Source organism: Pongo abelii, chromosome 11, assembly GCF_028885655.2.
Source record: "Pongo abelii isolate AG06213 chromosome 11, NHGRI_mPonAbe1-v2.0_pri, whole genome shotgun sequence".
NCBI classification, from domain to species: Eukaryota; Metazoa; Chordata; class Mammalia; order Primates; family Hominidae; genus Pongo; species Pongo abelii.
The window spans coordinates 34,401,236-34,419,281 of NC_071996.2; the positions used below are offsets into that span (position 1 = coordinate 34,401,236).

Genomic DNA, 18,046 nt, shown 5'->3' on the forward strand with positions numbered 1-18,046 from the left:
GCCTGCTTTCAGCCAGAACACACCTGAGGAATGGTGATTCACAAGGACACACTCTCCTTTTAAGCCTGGGTTCTGGTGTGTCAACACATGCCCTATTATTCTTACTCACCAGGATTGAAAGTGAGTAAGTGTAGTGTTAGGGGTAGCAGTAGCTCTGAAATCAATCATTTTTTTTTTTGAAAAAAAATTACATTAGTAGCAAATCTCATCACTTTCACTGCTAGCAGGCACAAATGATTTGGCTGATGTTGAGAAACTGTCAGAAAAGGGCCAGAAACTAAAATGTCTGCAAGGCCAGGCTGATAAATGAGTGAAGTGAACTGAATAGGAGAACCCACAGGAAGCCATTAGGAAGACCTTGGTGCACAAGAGTACACGTACACACACAAACACACACACACTCACACACCTCTAAACTTTCACATGCTCACCAGCTCCAGCACATCACAGGTCCAGTAATGCCAGCTCCTCTAGTGTCTCAAAAACAGCCAGAAGTGGCTCACACCTGTAATCCCAGCACTTTGGGAGGCAGAGGCAGGCAGATCACAAGGTCAGGAGATCGAGACCATCCTCGCTAACGTGGTGAAACCCCGTCTCTACTAAAAATACAAAAAATTAGCCGGGCGTAGTGGGGAGCGCCTGTAGTCCCAGCTCCTCAGGAGGCTGAGGCAGGAGAATGGCGTGAACCCGGGAGGCGGAGCTTGCAGTGAGCCAAGATGACACCACTGCACTCCAGCCTGGGCGACAGAGCGAGACTCCGTCTCAAAAAAAAAAAAAAAAAAAAACAGCCAGAAATCTGGAATTTTATGTGAAATCTCTGGATTTTATTCAAACCATTTTAAAACAGTACGAGACAAGTCAAACACGTTCACCGTTTACAAGACCCATGGGCTACTAGCCTGTAACTAAACTTCTTCAGACCAAATGTCTTTGATTCCATACTCTTATCAGTAAAATCACTGAGCATGCAATCTAGAATATAATTTGTAAATTATAAGCAAGTACTAAAAATCTGTAAATTAAATATTAATAATGCCTTTTTTTCTCTTAGGAAGAAAGCAAACATAAATATGTTGATGCTTTTGTAGTTCATAAGCATGATGATTAGGTGTTCACATTCAAGTGTGGGATGTGCCATCCTCAAACCTTGTCATGATGTCAGCACTTTGCCCTTCTGACATGAAAATAAATAGCAGATAAATAGATGTTCTCACATTTCACTTCGACACCCTCATGAATCTCTGTGGGTGTGCAGCGCCGTGGAGACCACCACTTGGACCCTGAAAGCTGTAAGGACTGGAAGACAGGGGGACCTAAAGAAGTAAAAGTCAGTTCATTTCTCCCGCTCTTCCACTCCTGACACTCAAATTCTCAATTCCTCTCCCAAAGCAGTCACTATAAAGAGTTGTGTTCTTTTTTTTTCCTTTCTGTGTGTATTTTTTGTTTTTATTAATTTATTCTAAAGAAATGGTTTTCAGCACCTGGGGACAAATATGGCTGCCCACATGGGACTTTACATTCTGTTAGGGGAGACAACTAATAAAAAACTAAATATGAAATAATGAAAAAAATAATAAACATGAAATACGGTGGTGCACATCTGAAATCCCAACATTTTGGGAGATCGTGGCGGGTGAATCACTTGAGCCCAGGAGTTTGAGACCAGCTTGGGCAACAAAACAAGACCTCATCCTTACTTAAAAAAAAAAATAAGGCCAGCAACAGCAACAATAGCAATGATTCCCTTTCTTGTGTCTGTGTTCCTTTGCTCTGTAACTCTGAGTGTACTTTCCACTTTGGCTCTGACCTTGACCATGTGACTTGCTTTGACCAACGAAATATGACGCAGTAGAGGCTTGAAGAGTCCTTGTGGTTTGGGCTCTTGGACCCCTGCTGTCATGTGATGAACTAGGCTCACCTTCTTGATGAGGAGAGAAACATAGTCCAGTCGTCTCATCGCTGCAGCCAACACCAAGACACGTGTCAGGCATTTGAGTGAGGCCATCTGGCACCAGTCAGCCCCAGCTAAACTGCCAACTGACCACAGATACATGAGTGAGCCTAGCTAAGATCAGCCAGAAGAACGGCCTAGCAAAATTGTGAACTAAATAGATGGTTGTTTTAAGCCACTGCGTTCTGAGTTGGTTTGTTATGCAGCACAAGATAATTGATACAAGCTGCAGCATGAACCAGATACCATGCTAGGATCTCTCTTTACCATCATCCTGGGGCTGTCCTCTGCTTTTTCCTGTATTGGATCTCATGTTTCTAGTAATCCACATTTTCCTCCTGCTTGGTTTCCTTCAGTGACTTCCCAAGAAAGAGTACATGAGCAGTAAATTAATTGTATGAAAACTTGCATGTCTGAAAATGTCTTTTTTTTTTATTTTTTTCGATTCTTGTGTTTAAGTGCTAGTTTGGTTGGGAGTAGAATTCTAGGTCGTTAATTATTTTCTCTTAACATTTTCAAAACCTTACTCCATTGCTTTGTAGCCAATACTCCTGTTTACAAGTTAAAAGTCTATGCCAAAAGATGATGAGACCACCACTTAATATCTGAAGTAAAAGGACAAAGCTGAATTTACTCCTTGCTCTAGTGAGAGCTATGATGGTCAGAAACAGTCTTTCCACGCGGAGCAGGCTACTACAGTTTTGAGGAAGCATGAGTTCCGGGAGTTCAGAGACTTCAGTAGGATGTCATTATTTGCAGAATCACAGTTCCTTAGGGGAGGGGAAACTTTGTTGATTGTTCACCACTCAAAGGTGTTTTTACAGGAGTGAGTCCATCTACGACTGGCTGTTTTTCAGAAACAAAGACCTGATTTTGATGAGTTGGTTTGTAAAAGTGTGTACATTGAGGGGAATTGTGTTGATTGATTACATGGGTTTAAAACCAGTTTTTGATAGCTACTTCTTATAATGACTACAGAACAATTGCCTTTCCATAAGTTTTGGGAAACATTTTTATTCTCATATATTGCTGATCCTGTGTATATGACCTGTATATTTTTCCGCTTTCTACAATCTTGCAGGATCTTCTCTTTGCCTTCAATGTATGAAATTTCACAATGTGTGCATTAGCCTAAGACTGTATTCACTTAGTAAATTTTTCCATCTGGAAATTCAGATTATTAACTTCTCTTCATTTTTTTCTTTTGGATGCTCTATAGTCCATTTTCCTGCTGCTGATAAAGATACTCAAGACTGGGTAATTTGCAAAAGAAAGAGGTTTAATTGGACTTACAGTCCACATCACTGAGGAGGCCTCACAATCATGGCAAAAAGTAAGGAGGAGCAAGTCACATCTTACATGGATGGCAGCAGGCAAAAAAAAGAGCTTGTGCAGATAAACTCTCGTTTTTTAAAACCATCAGATCTCGTGAGACCCATTCACTATCACAAGAACAGCACGAGAAAGACCCATCTCCATGATTCAGCCATCTCCTACTGGGTCCCTCCCACAACACATGGGAATTATGGGAGCTACAAGATGAGATTTGGGTATGGACACAGAGTCAAACCATATCAGATGCTAACATCCTTGACCAGTTTCCTAATCGTCTTATCTTTGTATCTCCTGTTTTCCATTCCCTTTTCTTTTTGCTGGAAAATTCTCAACTTTATATTCTGACCTTTCTATTGAAAATATTAATTTCTAGTTGGGTGGGTTGGCTCACATCTATTATCCCAGCACTTTGGGAGGCTGTGGCTGTAGGATCACTTGAGCCCAGGAGTTTGACACCAACTAAGGCAACATAGTGAGACTCATTTCTACAAAACATAAAATAAATTAGGCAGGCATAGTGGCATGCATTTGTAGTCCCAGCTACTCAGGGAGCTTAGGTGGGAGGATTGCTTAAACCCAGGAGGTCCAGGCTGCAGTGAGCTATGATCATGCCATTGCACTCCAGCCTGGGTGACTGAGAAGGATCCTGTCTCAAAAAAAGAAACAAAGAAAGAAAATAAAATATTTCTTTCAGCTATGTATTTAATTTTCAAGATCTTCTGTATGTGTTTTGTTCCATTTATTTATTTGCTTGTTTATTTTTGCATAGAATTCTTTTCTTGTTGTGTAGTTATAGTAGCTTCTCTTTGTGAGATGTTTGACTTTTATTTTATCTTTATTTCCTTGACATTATTTTTTTTCTTTATTCATTTTCTATCTTCCAGGTTAAAGGCTTTCCTCACATATCTTATCATCTTTGTATCTGATAATATTTAAGAGTGAGATGCTGAAATACTGGCTGGAAGCCCTGAGAGTATGAGAGCTGGGCTGGTCTGATGTGGGTTTCACTGTAAGAGCATCAGGGTGGGTTGGGTCTACTGAGGGAACTTCCGATGTCAATATCTTTCCAAGGTCAGGTCTTTCATCATGGACCAAGCATATTTCCCAGAGAAGACTCCATGTCCTGCCTGGAGGGAGAAGGTCTAACTTCCAGTGTTCTTGGCCCAGAGAAGGAAAAGACGGATATGTATGGGGTATCCCAGAAGCTAATATGCATAAATTCACTTAATCCACTGTTTTTAGTACAATTCTCTCACACTCAACTGCACTGGTGTTCTTCCATTGTAGAACCATCTATTTTACCCCATTCTGAAAATAAACTATCACTCTTTTGTCAGTTAAGGAAGGTGTAGTCTCTGGGATGCTATACAGATCTGGGGAGAAGGCTAGGGATCCAATCAAATTCCTCCTAAAGAATACTTCCAAACAATCCTCCTTATTTAGTCCATATCCCTTTCACCCTCACTTCTTCAGGGACCTGCTGCCATTAGTTTCCAAGTCTTCAGGCATGCTATAAATCAGATTAGTTTTTAGTTTTCTCTTCTGCCTGATGGGATTTAAATTTCTCAAATCTGCTCATTCTATCACTATGTATTCATCTGTTTTCCAGCTTCCAAAATTGTCCCTTCTTCAGCTCTCTCCATCTATTGGGTTTAAGCCTTAAAATATCTATTTACTGGTAGTTTTACTGGGATTTCCAGAAGTCAACAAAACAGAAGTGTATGTTAGTCTCCTACCTTTGCACAAAGCTTGCTTTTAATTTTCTATTTATGGGAAGTGTGTTAATGGCTTCATAATTGAATCTAGTTTATAATTTATTTGTGATAGATCTAAAACTGCTTAATGAAAGATGGCTTCAATTACGGTAGGCTTAAAGCAATGTCTTTCTCCTTAAAAATACAGAAAATAAAAAGCAACTCAGCACTAACCCAGTGAAGGGGGATACAGATAAGTCAAGATTTGTATATGGGGGATGGGCACGGTGGATCATGCCTGTAATCCTAGCACTTTGGGAGGCCAAGGTGGTTGGATCAACTGAGGTCAGTATTTCAAGACCAGCCTAGCCAACATGGTGAAACTCCGTCTCTACTAAAAATACAAAAATTAGCCTGGTGTGGTGGCACATGCCTGTAATCCCAGCTACTCAGGAGGCTGAGGTATGAGAATTGCCTGAACCTGGGGGCGGAGGTGGCAGTGAGCCGAGATCACACCACTGTACTCCAGCCTGGGCAACAGAGCGAGACTCTGTCTTAAAAACAAAAACAAAAGTTAAAAAAAGATTTCTGTATGGGAATATTCTTTCCATGCGTTTGTATGCCCTTGCTAAAATGCAGGTTGCATAACAGCCTTAATAAGAAAATTCCTAAGCCTGTGTAAACTTGTGGGAGGGGTGTAGTCATGCATAATCTCACATCGAAATCTGCCAAGGCAGTGAATACTATAGAATTCACAACTTCAGTTTTCATTCTGCCCCACAGCTCAGAGCTGGAAACATATGTGCTTATGAATCTTTGTCAACTTAATCACTTTTTCCTTTTGCACCAAAAATCTAAAACAGACTTCTTAACAACTGTCGCTAGCGTAATCTGTTTACTAATCATATGATAAATCACACTCGAGGTAAGTTACTGTTGTTCTGCAAGTTCCTGTTACTCTGTTAATTGCTGTCATTTTTTTCCAGAGTTGTGCTCTCCTGCAGCCTTTTGCGGATGGCTGGCTATCATACCCAGAATCAATCACACGGCGACACTGAAAAAAAAAAAAAAGGAAAGTAAGTAGAGTCAGCTATTTCATCTCTGCGAAACGTCTCCTCATTCTCGGCCTGACACCATAATTTACCTTCCCAATCTTAAGAAAATCTTTTCTGCATTCTGCCACTTCTTGAAAGTTGCCTTTGACCTTCCAGTGGTCTTCTCTCACTTCCATTCTCTTTCAGCCCTGGCAGCATTTGTGAAGATGACTCAGACCCTCTTAACTGAAAGATAACTTATAAAACAACTCACATGTCATGAGCCTCCACAGAAAAGCTTCATTTCCCACTTCTAACCCAAAGTTTCCCTCCTTTAACTATATCCTAATTGGTAATAACAAAAGCATATATTGAACAATGACTTAAATATTGTGCCAAGCACTTTATATATATTAACTCTTTTCACCACCACAATAACACTATGAAATACAATCTATTGTTATATCCATTTTGATAAATAAGAAAATAGAATCCAGAGAGTTTATGTAATTTGTTCAAGGAAAAACATTGATCAGTGGCATGCCATTTGGTAATTGGTACCACCAACCATGCAGTCAGTTGTCCACACCAGAAACCTAAGAATCAGGATTATTGCTTTCTCTTCCTTTCTCTCCACATTCTTACCATCTTAGGCCAAGCTACCACCATGTCTCACCCAGACCACTGCACCAGCCTTCCAGCTATTTCCATTAATGTTCCTTTATAGACTATTCTCCATATAAATGACATATGAATTTGATAAATCCATAATCATAATGAGAGATTTTTAAAAACCTCTTTTTTTTTTTTTTTTTTGAGACATAGTTTCACTCTTGTCGCCCAGGCTGGAGTGTAATGGCGTGTAATGGCGCTCTCTGGGCTCACCACAACCTCGGCCTCCCAGGTTCAAGCGATTCCCCTGCCTCAGCTTCCTGAGTAGCTGGGATTACAGGCATGTGCCACCATGCCCGGCTAATTTTGTATTTTTAGTAGAGATGGGGTTTCTCCATGTTGGTCAGGCTGGTCTCGAATTCCCGACCTCAGGTGATCCGCCCGCCACAGCCTCCCAAAGTTCTGGGATTACAGGCATGAGCCACTGTACCTGGCTGGTAAAAAACCTCTTTCAAAAACTGACTTAATGCAGACAAAATAGTCATATGACTCAAAAATATTTATATTTATTGTGCAAATAACACAATTAATGATCCAAATCTTACGGAAATATCTGGAACACTACACACACACAAACAAATAAAGAATACACAACAACACTTAGAACATTTACAAAAATTGGCTGGGTGTGGTGGCTCACACCTATAATCCCAGCACTTTGGGAGGCCGAGGCAGGCGGATCACTTGAGATCAGGAGTTTGAGATCAGCCTGGCCAACATGGTGAAACCCCATCTCTACTAAAAATACAAAATTAGCCAGGAGTGATGGCACATGCCTGTAGTCCCAGCTACTCAGGAGGCTGAGGCAGGAGAATAGCTTAACCCGGGAGGTGGAGGTTGCAGTGAGCCGAGATCGCGCCACTGCCTTCCAGCCTGGGTGACAGAGCAACACTCCAACTCAAAAAGAAAAAAGTTTACAAAAATTGACTATGTCTTGTGTCTCAAAGTGAGTCAACAAACACCACAGTCATTATTATATAGACCACATTCCCTGATCACAATATAATAAAGTTACAAATTAGGAACAAAAGGATAGTTAACCCCTCTGTGCGTTAACTCTTCTTTATTCTTCCCTCTATAAAAAGGAACTAGCATTTCCCAGCTCCCTTGGTCTCTGGCAACCTGGTAGGCTCCGCAATGGGAAGCACTGACTGCAACCTGGGGAGTCACAGGGGGAAAAGCAAGATGTTCCCCACTTCCTGTGGATTGCTGTGGGGGCACGAGGAGAAGATTCCTTATAGAGAAATTTATATCCCAAAAAGCAAGTTCTAGTTTTGAGCCTCCTCCTCATTTTGCTGACTTCTTTGCACTTTGTTCGCCAGTCTAACTTTTTTCCTTTCTTTCACCATCTCTGTATAATTCCTTGATTTTTTATTTATTTATATATTTATTATTTTTGAGGTGGAATTTCGCTCTTGTACCCAGGCTGGAGTGCAATGGCACGATCTCGGCTCACTGTAACCTCCGCCTTCCAGGTTCAAGCGATGTTCCTGCCTCAGCCTCCCAAGTAGCTGGGATTACAGGTATGCGCCACCATGCCTAATTTTTGTATTTTTAGTAAAGACAGGGTTTCACCATGTTGGCCAGTCTAGTCTCGAACTCCTGACCTCAGTTGATCCACCTGCCTCGGCCTCCCAAAGTGCTGAGATTACAGGCTTGAGCCACTGCGCCCGGCCCCCATTCCTTGATGTTTGAATAATCTGTAGCTCTGTTAGGAGCCTCTACCTGTCCTACCATCACCCCTGAAAACAGTGCTTTCCTCCTTCATGTCTGCCTCATAAACTTTATGCTGGCAGAGAGACTCTAAAACGTCTGTCTCTTGCCTTGACTTTTCTCTTGACCTTCTTTCCCATGTTTATAACTATGTACAGGACATCGCCACTTTACATTTTCAGAATGCCAAATTTTACATGGATAAAAGTAAATTTACCATTTGCCTCCCCACTCTCTAGAACATGTTGTTTCTAATGCAGCACTTGACCCCAGCACTTTCCTACAAACACCCCTCCTGGAAATCTCAGATACCCTCGGGGTACTGACTGCATCTCTGTCTGTAATGGCTTTTGTTCCAAGCCCAGAGCCTGACAGGTATGCAGTAAAGATTTTTCTAATGATTGTTAGACACTCCTTTCTCTTTCTCATTTCCTGTCCCTTTCTAATTTTTTTTTTTTTTTTTTTTTTTGAGACAGAGTTTCACTCTTGTTGCCCAGGCTGGAGTGCAATGGCACAATCTCGGCTTACTGCAACCTCTGCCTCCCAGGTTCAAGCGATTCTCCTGTCTCAGCCTCCTGAGGAGCTGGGATTACAGGCACCCGCCACTACGCCTGGCTAATTTTTGGTATTTTTAGTAGAGACGGGGTTTCACCATGTTGGCCAGGCTGGTCTCGAACTCCCGAACTCAGGTGATCTGCCCACCACGGCCTCCCAAAGTGCTGAGATTAAGGGCATGAGCCACTGCTCCCGTTCTCTGATTTTTATACCTCTGTAATGCCCCCTCGAATCCCTTCTCCTCTTTCTATTTTCATTGTGACTAGTCCTCTGGCCGCTCACCTGGAAAGGCAGTGGAGAGGGTTGTAACTCTGGGAGTTGAATTATAACTAATCTTCTAATGATGGTGTTTAACAAAAGCCATGTTAAAGGCAAAGTGCTTCTCTTTCAAAAAATACTCTCAAATCCAGTTTTCTCTTGGTTCTCACACCACTATGGCAACAATCAAAAACACAGAAGAAGACTTCTTTGCCTAAATATGTGGGGAATTTCCTGACTCACATAGCAGCAGACACCAGCTGGATGTCCTCCAATTCAATTCCGACACCATCTACCTGGAGATAGCATCAGATTCTATTGGTTTAGGGCTTAGTCCCCAAAACTGCCCAATCCACAGACACCCATTGCAAATCTGGGCCTCTGGAACTTCTGACCAACCAACTTCAAGCTGGGGTTCCCACACCTTCTCTTTGTGTTCGGTTACTTTGCTAGAGCAGCTCACAGAACTCAGGAAAACACTTAAGTTTACTGGTTTGTTATAAAGGGCATTACAAAGGATACAGATGGAGAGATGCATAGGGTGAGGTATGGGGGAAGAGGCGCGGAACTCCCATCCCCTCCCTTGGCGGCCACCGTCCAGGAACGTCCATGTGTTCAGCTATCTGGAAGCTCCCTGAATCCAGTCGTCTTGGGTTTTTATGGAAGCTTCATGATGTCAGCATTCCTTCCCCCGGCTTATAGGGCAGGAGCATCTCTGGAGAGGATCTTAAGACCCGTAGTCAGAAAGGTGGGGTAAGATTAGAGTCCTGCCTTGGGGAAAGTGAAAGAAGGGCAGGAAAAGGTCAGAGAGATTCTGTTTTCTGAATCTGCTCCTGAGGCCTAACACACCCAATGTTATAACGAAAGGTTGTAACGAGGGATCTGGGAGATATGGTCCAGGAACTGTGGATAGAAATGAGTATGTGTGTGTGTGTGTGTGTGTGTGTGTGTGTGTGTGTAGATATATATATATATGTATAAATAAAATAACACCACAGCTTCCTAGCCAGAAAGAAGAGGAGGCTGACCTTGACTGTAATGTCTTAATGCTGTTAACACAGCTGAGGAAAAAAAGTGTCAATCAGATGGGGCATTGGCAACTGGAAAACAACAGCAAAGGCTAAGGCCAGCGGTTCTGGTCAAGTTAGTTCAGGATGCCTCTGTTGTGATTATTTTGTTGGATTTAACTTCTCTAGAACCAAATGTAAGCAGTCTACATTTCTGACAGTCTCACACCATTCCTTCAGTGATCCAGGCTCGAAATGTATAGATGATCGCTGACTCTTCTTCCCCTGTAGTCCTCATTATCTACTTGATTGAGCCTTTTTGATGCTTACCCATTTTTTTTCTCTTCCCTCCTCCCAGCCAACCATAATTTCAGGTGCTTATTAAAACACACTCAGATTAATCCTCTGATTAGACCTCTTTGCCTCTTCCTGACTCTCCCTAGAGTCCTGCCCTACTATTAGGTAATGACATAAGACCCAAAGAGCAAGTATAAGGATTCCCAGTGGCCTTTCCGTCCTGGTATTTAAAACAGGCACCAACAGGCATGGTGCTCGTACCTGTAATCCCAGCACTTTGGGAGGCCAAGGCTGGAGGACTGCTTGAATCCAGGAGTTCAAGACCAGCATGGGCAACATAGGGAGACCCCTGCCTCTACAAAAAACAAAAAGCAAAAACAAAAAATACTAGCCACTTGTAGTCCCAACTACTTAGGAGGCTGAGGTGGGAGGATTGTTTGAGCCTGGGAGGTCAAGGCTGCAGTGAGCCGTGATTGCATCACTGCACCCAGCCAGGTGACAGAGTGAGACCCTGTCTTAAAAATAAATAAATAAATAAATTAATTAATTAAACAAACAGGCCTCACTTTCCTTAGGGATCCTCTCCCTACCCCGGACACAGTGGGTTCAGTTGGGTGAGTTCTCTGCTTTCCCCTAAACATGTTATGCTCACACTGGGCCCCCAGGGTTTGCACTCAGGGTGCCCAACTCACAGCCATACTGCAAAGTCCCATTTCCTCCTTGAGTCTTTGCTGATATGCCCTGGTTTACATTGATTCCTTCCCTGGCTTTCTTTAGGCCCAAAGACATTTAGGCAAGGGCGGATGGGACATGTTGCTAAGGAGGCTTACACTTGAGGGCCCCTTACTTGGACAGTCCCCTCAAGACTGTGTACCTAATTTTTATTTATAATTTTGTATTATTTTTCCTAAGAAGATCATTTAAATTGTAAAAGCCTCAGGCCCCACACAATCTGGATCTGTCACTGCATTTAGACATTAATTTATATTCTTTCTTTGAAGGATTTTCTAGCTGGTTAATGTACAACAAACCTGTTTTCTCAACTTAGTATGAGCTTCTTTGCTAAATAATGCTGTGCAGTGTATAGTGTGGTGGTTGAAAGGGTCATCAGTAGAGTCCCACAAATCTGTGTCCAAAGATCACCTCTGCTGTTTCCTAGATATGTGGCCTTTGGGCAAGTTTAAATTTTCAACTTCATTGATCTTCAGCTTCCTCAGCTGTTAAATGGGAATGATTATGGTGAAGGTTGCATTATGACTTTCAGAGGCCCAAGGCACTTTTGCCTTCATAGGCCCCTTTCTCCATGAAAATGATTACCAGTTATATTTTGTGACTGTGTTGGTAAAAAGACTAATATAATTCAACAGGGATTCTGTTCTTTTTTTTCCTTTCTGATGCTAAAATGAACAAAAACATTTTCATGAGCCCCTAATAGTATCATGGACCCTTGACATAGTGCCTAGTGAGCCTAATGGATAAGTTGACCCTGATTATAGAGCACACAGAGAAGCCTGGTGAATAATAAATGAGACAATGTGCATACAACATTTGACGAAGTGCTGGTGTGTATTAGGTGTTCAGCGGACGTCAGATATTACATTTGTTATTATTATTTGCCTCTTTCATATAGAAATGCTTACTAAATGGGATTGAATAGAGCTTATTTTACACTAAACCATTTATAGCAATGGGAGTTTGGAAACAGATATCACTTTCTTATATATTATAACAGAATGTCAATTAAAGCTTTTCTGTTTCCCGACTTGGTACCCATCCTGTATTTACAAGCAGTTATTGCCTACGGACCAGGTGCTTAGATGTCTTGAATTTGAACAGAGCTCCTTAAACACTAGGTTCCCAAGCTCTACTCAAGAGATTCTGACTCAGTGGCTCTGGAGGGAAATCTGAAAATGAGTACTTAAAAAAAATCTTACTTCCATGGTGATTTTGAAGAGCAGCTAAATTTGTTGGAAACCACTATCATAGGCAAGCCGGTAGAGGTCAGTGACAGCTAAAAGAGTGGTATACGGGGGCATTAGCTTACCTCTTCCCAAACTCTGTAACACCCACCCTCAATCACTGCAAATAAAATGAAGTGTCTGCTATGCAAATGCAGCTTCCAGACTAGTCCCCTAGGCACTCCCTTCCCAATCAGATTGTACCACTAGCCCCCCTTAGTAAAGTAATTTTGGAGCAGTCTGCAGAAGAGATATAATTCATATTGTAGCTTTCAAGGAACTTCCAGGATAGATATCAATACAAAACCAAGGTAGCATACTTTTAAGATTGTAAGGACCGAATGAATACTGTGGATATTGAGCACTCAGAAGAGGAAGCAATCATGATAGACTGAGTTGCTGGGGGAGCCTCAAAGTGAAGAGTGACTTATGTTGAATCACGAAAGAAGGTGGACCTGAGACATATTGAGACAGGAAAAAAAGAATAATGGACTGGGGGTTAGGGGATGCAGGAATAAAACTGGCTTTGCCACACACTAGCTGGGTGTCTTTGAAAATGAAGATATGAAAAAATGTAAACTTGTCAACACCTATTCCAAACAAAAGAAACCTGGTATAAAAATGCTGATATTTGCAAAAATATAATTTAAGACAAAAAAGCATTATTAAGAATAAAGAGGGGGCCGCGTGTGGTGGCTCCCACTTGTAATCCCAGCACTTTGGGAGGCCGAGGCGGGCAGATCACGAGGTCAAGAGATCGAGACATCCTGGCTAATATGGTGAAACCCTGTCTCTACTAAAAATACAAAAAATTAGCCATGCCTATTGTCCCAGCTACTCAGGAGGCTGAGGCAGGAGAATTGTTTGAACCCGGGAGGCGGAGGTTGCAGTGGGCCAAGATTGCGCCACTGTGCTCCAGGCTGGGAGACAGAGAGACTCCGTCTACAAAAAAAATAAAATAAAATAAAATAAAGAGGGATACAACACTCTGATAAGGAACAGTTCACCAAGAGGATAGAATCATCATGTACTTGTATGCACTAAAAAAAGAAAAAGAGTCCTGGAATATGTTAATTCACAAACTGGGAGAATTAACACATGCACATCAGATAATGATGGATCAAGTATTTAAAACATAATAAGGACAAAGAATAAGTGATTTGAACAAGAAGGAAAAACCAAGGCACAGAGCAATGAAATAACTTGCCCAAGATCTTGTAGCTAGTAAGTGAAGAGCTGGGATCCAGACCCAGGAAATCTGCTTTTACGCCACCCTCAGCTAAAGTTTCATCTTGAGTGATAGAGCCTTAAAATGTGTTTACACCAAAAAGAAATATTAAAGATAAGTCAATTAAGCATTTAATATACAATTCAAGAAGTTAGAAAAGAAAGAAGAGGCCGGGCGCAGTGGCTCAAGCCTGTAATCCCGGCACTTCGGGAGGCTAAAGGTGGGCAGATCACGATCTCAGGAGTTTGAGGCCAGCCAGGCCAAAATGGTGAAACCTCATCTCTACTAAAAATACAAAAACATTAGCTGGGCATGTTGGCCCGTGCCTGTACTCCCAGCTACTTAGGAGGCTGAGGCCGGAGAATCGCTTGAACCTGGGAGATGGAGGTTGCAGTAAGCCGAGATCATGCCACTGCACTCCAGCTTGGGCGACAGAGCGAGACTCCATCTCAAAAAAAAAAAAAAAAAAGAAAAAAGAAAAGAAAAGAAAGAAGAAATATCCAAAAGGAAAGAGAATAAAAAGTAAAAACAAGAATAAAAAAGAAGCTGGGCACAGTGGATCACACCTGTAATCCCAGCACTTTAGGAGGCTGAGGAGGGCAGATCTCTGGAGCCTAGGAGTTGGAGACCAGCCTGGGCAACATGGCGAAAACCCATCTCTACAAAAATTACAAAGTTAGCCAGGCTGGGAGGCATGCACGTATGGTTCCAGCTACTCAGGAGACTGAGGTGGGAGGATCACCTGAATGCAGAAAGTTGAGGCTGCAGTGAGACATGAAAATGGTAACTATGTGGGGTGATGGATATGTCAATTAATTTTGTTGTGGTGATCATTTTACAATCACATATTGATATATGTATCAATATGTTTTGATACATATCAAAACATCAAGGCCAGGTGTAGTGGCTCACACCTGTAATTCCAGCATTTTGGGAGGCTGAGGTGGGAGGCTTGCTTGAGCCCAGAAGTTTGAGACCAACCTGGGCAACATAGTGAGACCCTGTCTCTATAAATAAATAGATAATAAAATAATAAAAACGTTTAAAGGGTCATTTTGTTTTACAGTATACATATAATCATATAACTTTGCTATTTGCATATGGAGGGCGACAGTGAATATTCATTATCAAGAAGGGCTTTGGATTCAGAAAAGGTCGTATTTTTTATTCCAGTTGAAAATGGTCTGGAAATAAACATGCACAGTTGTTTGTCCTCGTTCACTCTCTCTTTCTTTCTCTCTCTCTCTCTTTTTTTTTTTTTTTTTTTGAGACGGATTTCACTCTGTTGCCCAGGCTGGAGTGCAGTGGCACAATCTCGGCTCACTGCAACCTCTGCCTCCCAGGTTCAAGTGATTCTCCTGCCTCGGCCTCCCGAGTAGTTGGGATCACAGGCATGTGCCACCATGCCCAGCTAATTTTGCATTTTAGTAAAGACAGGGTTTCTCCATGTTGGTCAGGCTGGTCTCAACCTCCCAACCTCAGGTGATCCGTCCACCTCGGCCTCCCAAAGTGCTGGGATTACAGGCATGAGCCACCGCACCCAGCCTTTGCTTTTTCTTTCTTTCTTGTTTTTTTTTTTTAAGACAGAGTCTCACTCTGTTGCCCCAGGCTGGAGTGCAGTGGCGTGATCTCGGCTCACTGCAACCTCCACCTCCTGGATCCAAGTGATTCTTCTGCCTCAGCCTCCCCAGTAGCTGGGACTACAGGCATGTGCCACCACGCCCCGCTAATTTTTTGTATTTTTAGTAGAGACAGGGCTTCACCGTGTTTCGATCTCCTGACCTCATGATCGGCCTGCCTCGGCCTCCCAAAGTGCTGGGATTACAGGCGTGAGCCACCGTGCCTGGCCTTTGCTTTTTCTTTTTTGTGACTTGCAAATGTTCTTTGTTTTACTGTTTTGAGTTTTGAGTTTTTACAATTGGTTCTTTTTTTTTTTTTTTTCTTTTTTTTTTGAGATGGAGTCTGGCTGTGTCACCCCAGCAGGAGTGCTGTGGCATGATCTCATCTCACTGCAACCTCCACCTCCTGGGTTCAAGTGATTCTCCTGCCCCAGCCTCCCAAGTAGCTGAGACTACAGGCACAGGCCATCACGCCTGGCTAATTTTTGTATTTTTGGTAGAGACGGGGTTTCACCATGTTGGCCAGTCTGGCCTCAGACTCCTGATCTCAAGTGATCCGCCAGCCTCCGCCTCCCAAAGTGCTGGGATTACAGGCATGAGCCACCGCCCCCCACCTGCAGTTGGTTCTTTGTTGTTTTTTTGTTTCTTTGTTTTGTTTTTTTATGCTGCCCCACCCCCTCTGGTTCTTTGTTTTAGAGAAAAAACAGGCCCAAATTGAAGGCTATTCTGTGAAGTAGCCAGCCAACACTCTTCAAAAATGTTAATGTTGTGAAAATGAAGATTGAGAAACCATTAAAGCTAATTTCCTGATATTAATCATTGAATATTTATTATTAATTAGTCTGAAATTATGTTGCAATAGTTACTAAGTATACATAGACTATGTAGAAACACCGTGCTCCATTGCTGACAGAGTGCACATTGATGCAATTTCCCTGAAGGATAATTTGGCAATACCCTTCAAAAGCAGAAACGTACATAATTTTTGATCAAAAATTCTGCTTATAAGTAATTATCCTACAGAGTTGGTTTCACATGTGTGAAATGGTTTAAATAAAATTGTGTATTCATTATAAGGGCAGCAGGCCGGGCGTGGTGGCACACACCTGTAATTTCAGCACTTTGGGAGGCTGAGGTGGGCAGATCACTTGAGGTCAGAAGTTCCAGACCACCCTGGGCAACATGGTGAAACCTCTTCTCTGCTAAAAATACAAAAATTAGTCGGGCGTGGTGGCACATACCTGTAATCCCAGCTATTCAGGAGAGTGAGGCAAGAGAATCGCTTCAACCTGGGAGGTGGAAATTGCAGTGAGCTGAGATCACACCTTTGCCCTCTAGCCTGGGTGACAGACCTAGACTCTATCTCAAAAGAAAAAAAAAAAGACATTGTAAGGGCAGAGTTTGGAAACAATGTACATGACAGTAATGAGATTTTTTTGTTCGTTTGTTTGTTCTTTTGAGATGGAGTCTCCCTCTGTCACCCAGGCTAGAGTACAATGGCACGGTCTCGGCTCATTGCACCCTCCACCTCCCGGGTTCAAGCAATTCTCCTGCCTCAGCCTCTGGAGTAGCTGGGATTACAGGCGCCCGCCACCATGCCTGGCTAATCTTTGTATTTTCAGTAGAGATGGGGTTTCACCATGTTGGCCAGGCTGGCCTCGAACTGCTGAGCTCGTGATTCGCCTGCCTCGGCCTCCCAAAGTGCTAGGATTACAGGCGTGAGACACCGCACCCAGCCAAAAGGGGGTGGTTTTAAGTAAATTATGATATACTTTTAAAATATACTAAAACGGACACAAAAGACTCCTATAAATGTACTTTTCTGGAAAGAATCCCAAGAATAGGGTTATTATTAACAGAAAAAAGTAAAGCATAGAACATTTGGTAGAATATGCCCTCATTTGTATTTGGGAAAAGGTATATGTGTATGTATGTGTATGACTTTATTTTATTATGCACCTATTTATATTTTGTATGCACATATACACAGATATTTGTATACTTCTGTATATGTTTATGTACATATATTTGTAAACATTGGTATATGTATATATTTGTAAATGAATAGGACAGCTCTCTAATGATGCCTAAGAAAGTTGAGAAAATTTTGGCCTCAGAAAGGAACTGAGTTGCTGGAAGAGAGAGGGTAAGGGAGACTTACCTCAGTATTCCACTTTGTATTTTGTGCAAAATATGAGTATTCCTATCTTTAAAAAAATAATTAATAAAAAAAGCTATGTAGAATGTTAGAGAGCCAATATGAAATCAATAGAAAAGAGTGAACATTTGTTAATAACATCAGTGTAAGCAGATGGAGAAGGAACTTGTACTGAACAATTCTCCAAATATAGAAATAATTTGATTTTTTTTCTCCAAAGGCAGAAGAACAAGGGGCAGGAAGCCAGAGAAAGTTAGACATACATGGCATGTTCAGAAATCTGTTTCCAGCTTAAAGGTTATCTTTTTATAGGATGAGGATTATCACGTGATCCATTTCTTCTTTTTCAAAACCAAAGTAAAGTGGTTAATTTTATGGTATATAAATTATACCTCAATTTAAAAAATAAATTAACTTTTAAGAAGTTAAGGATGATGATACATTCATCGGCCATCACATTAGCCAGGCATGGTGGCATGTGCCTGTAATCCCAGGTACTGGGGAGGCTGAGGCAGGAGAATCGCTTGAAGCTGGGAAGTGGAGGTTGCAGGGAGCTGAGATCGTGCC

General features: G+C 42.0%; 1 non-coding gene across 1 annotated transcript; it reads left to right on the forward strand.

Moving 5' to 3' along the window:
- Positions 1 to 1,076: 1,076 nt before the first annotated feature.
- On the forward strand, positions 1,077 to 1,180 carry LOC112132504 (small nucleolar RNA U13). Its single transcript, XR_002914269.1, has one exon. It is a non-coding gene; the product is annotated as a small nucleolar RNA U13 (small nucleolar RNA).
- Positions 1,181 to 18,046: the final 16,866 nt, after the last annotated feature.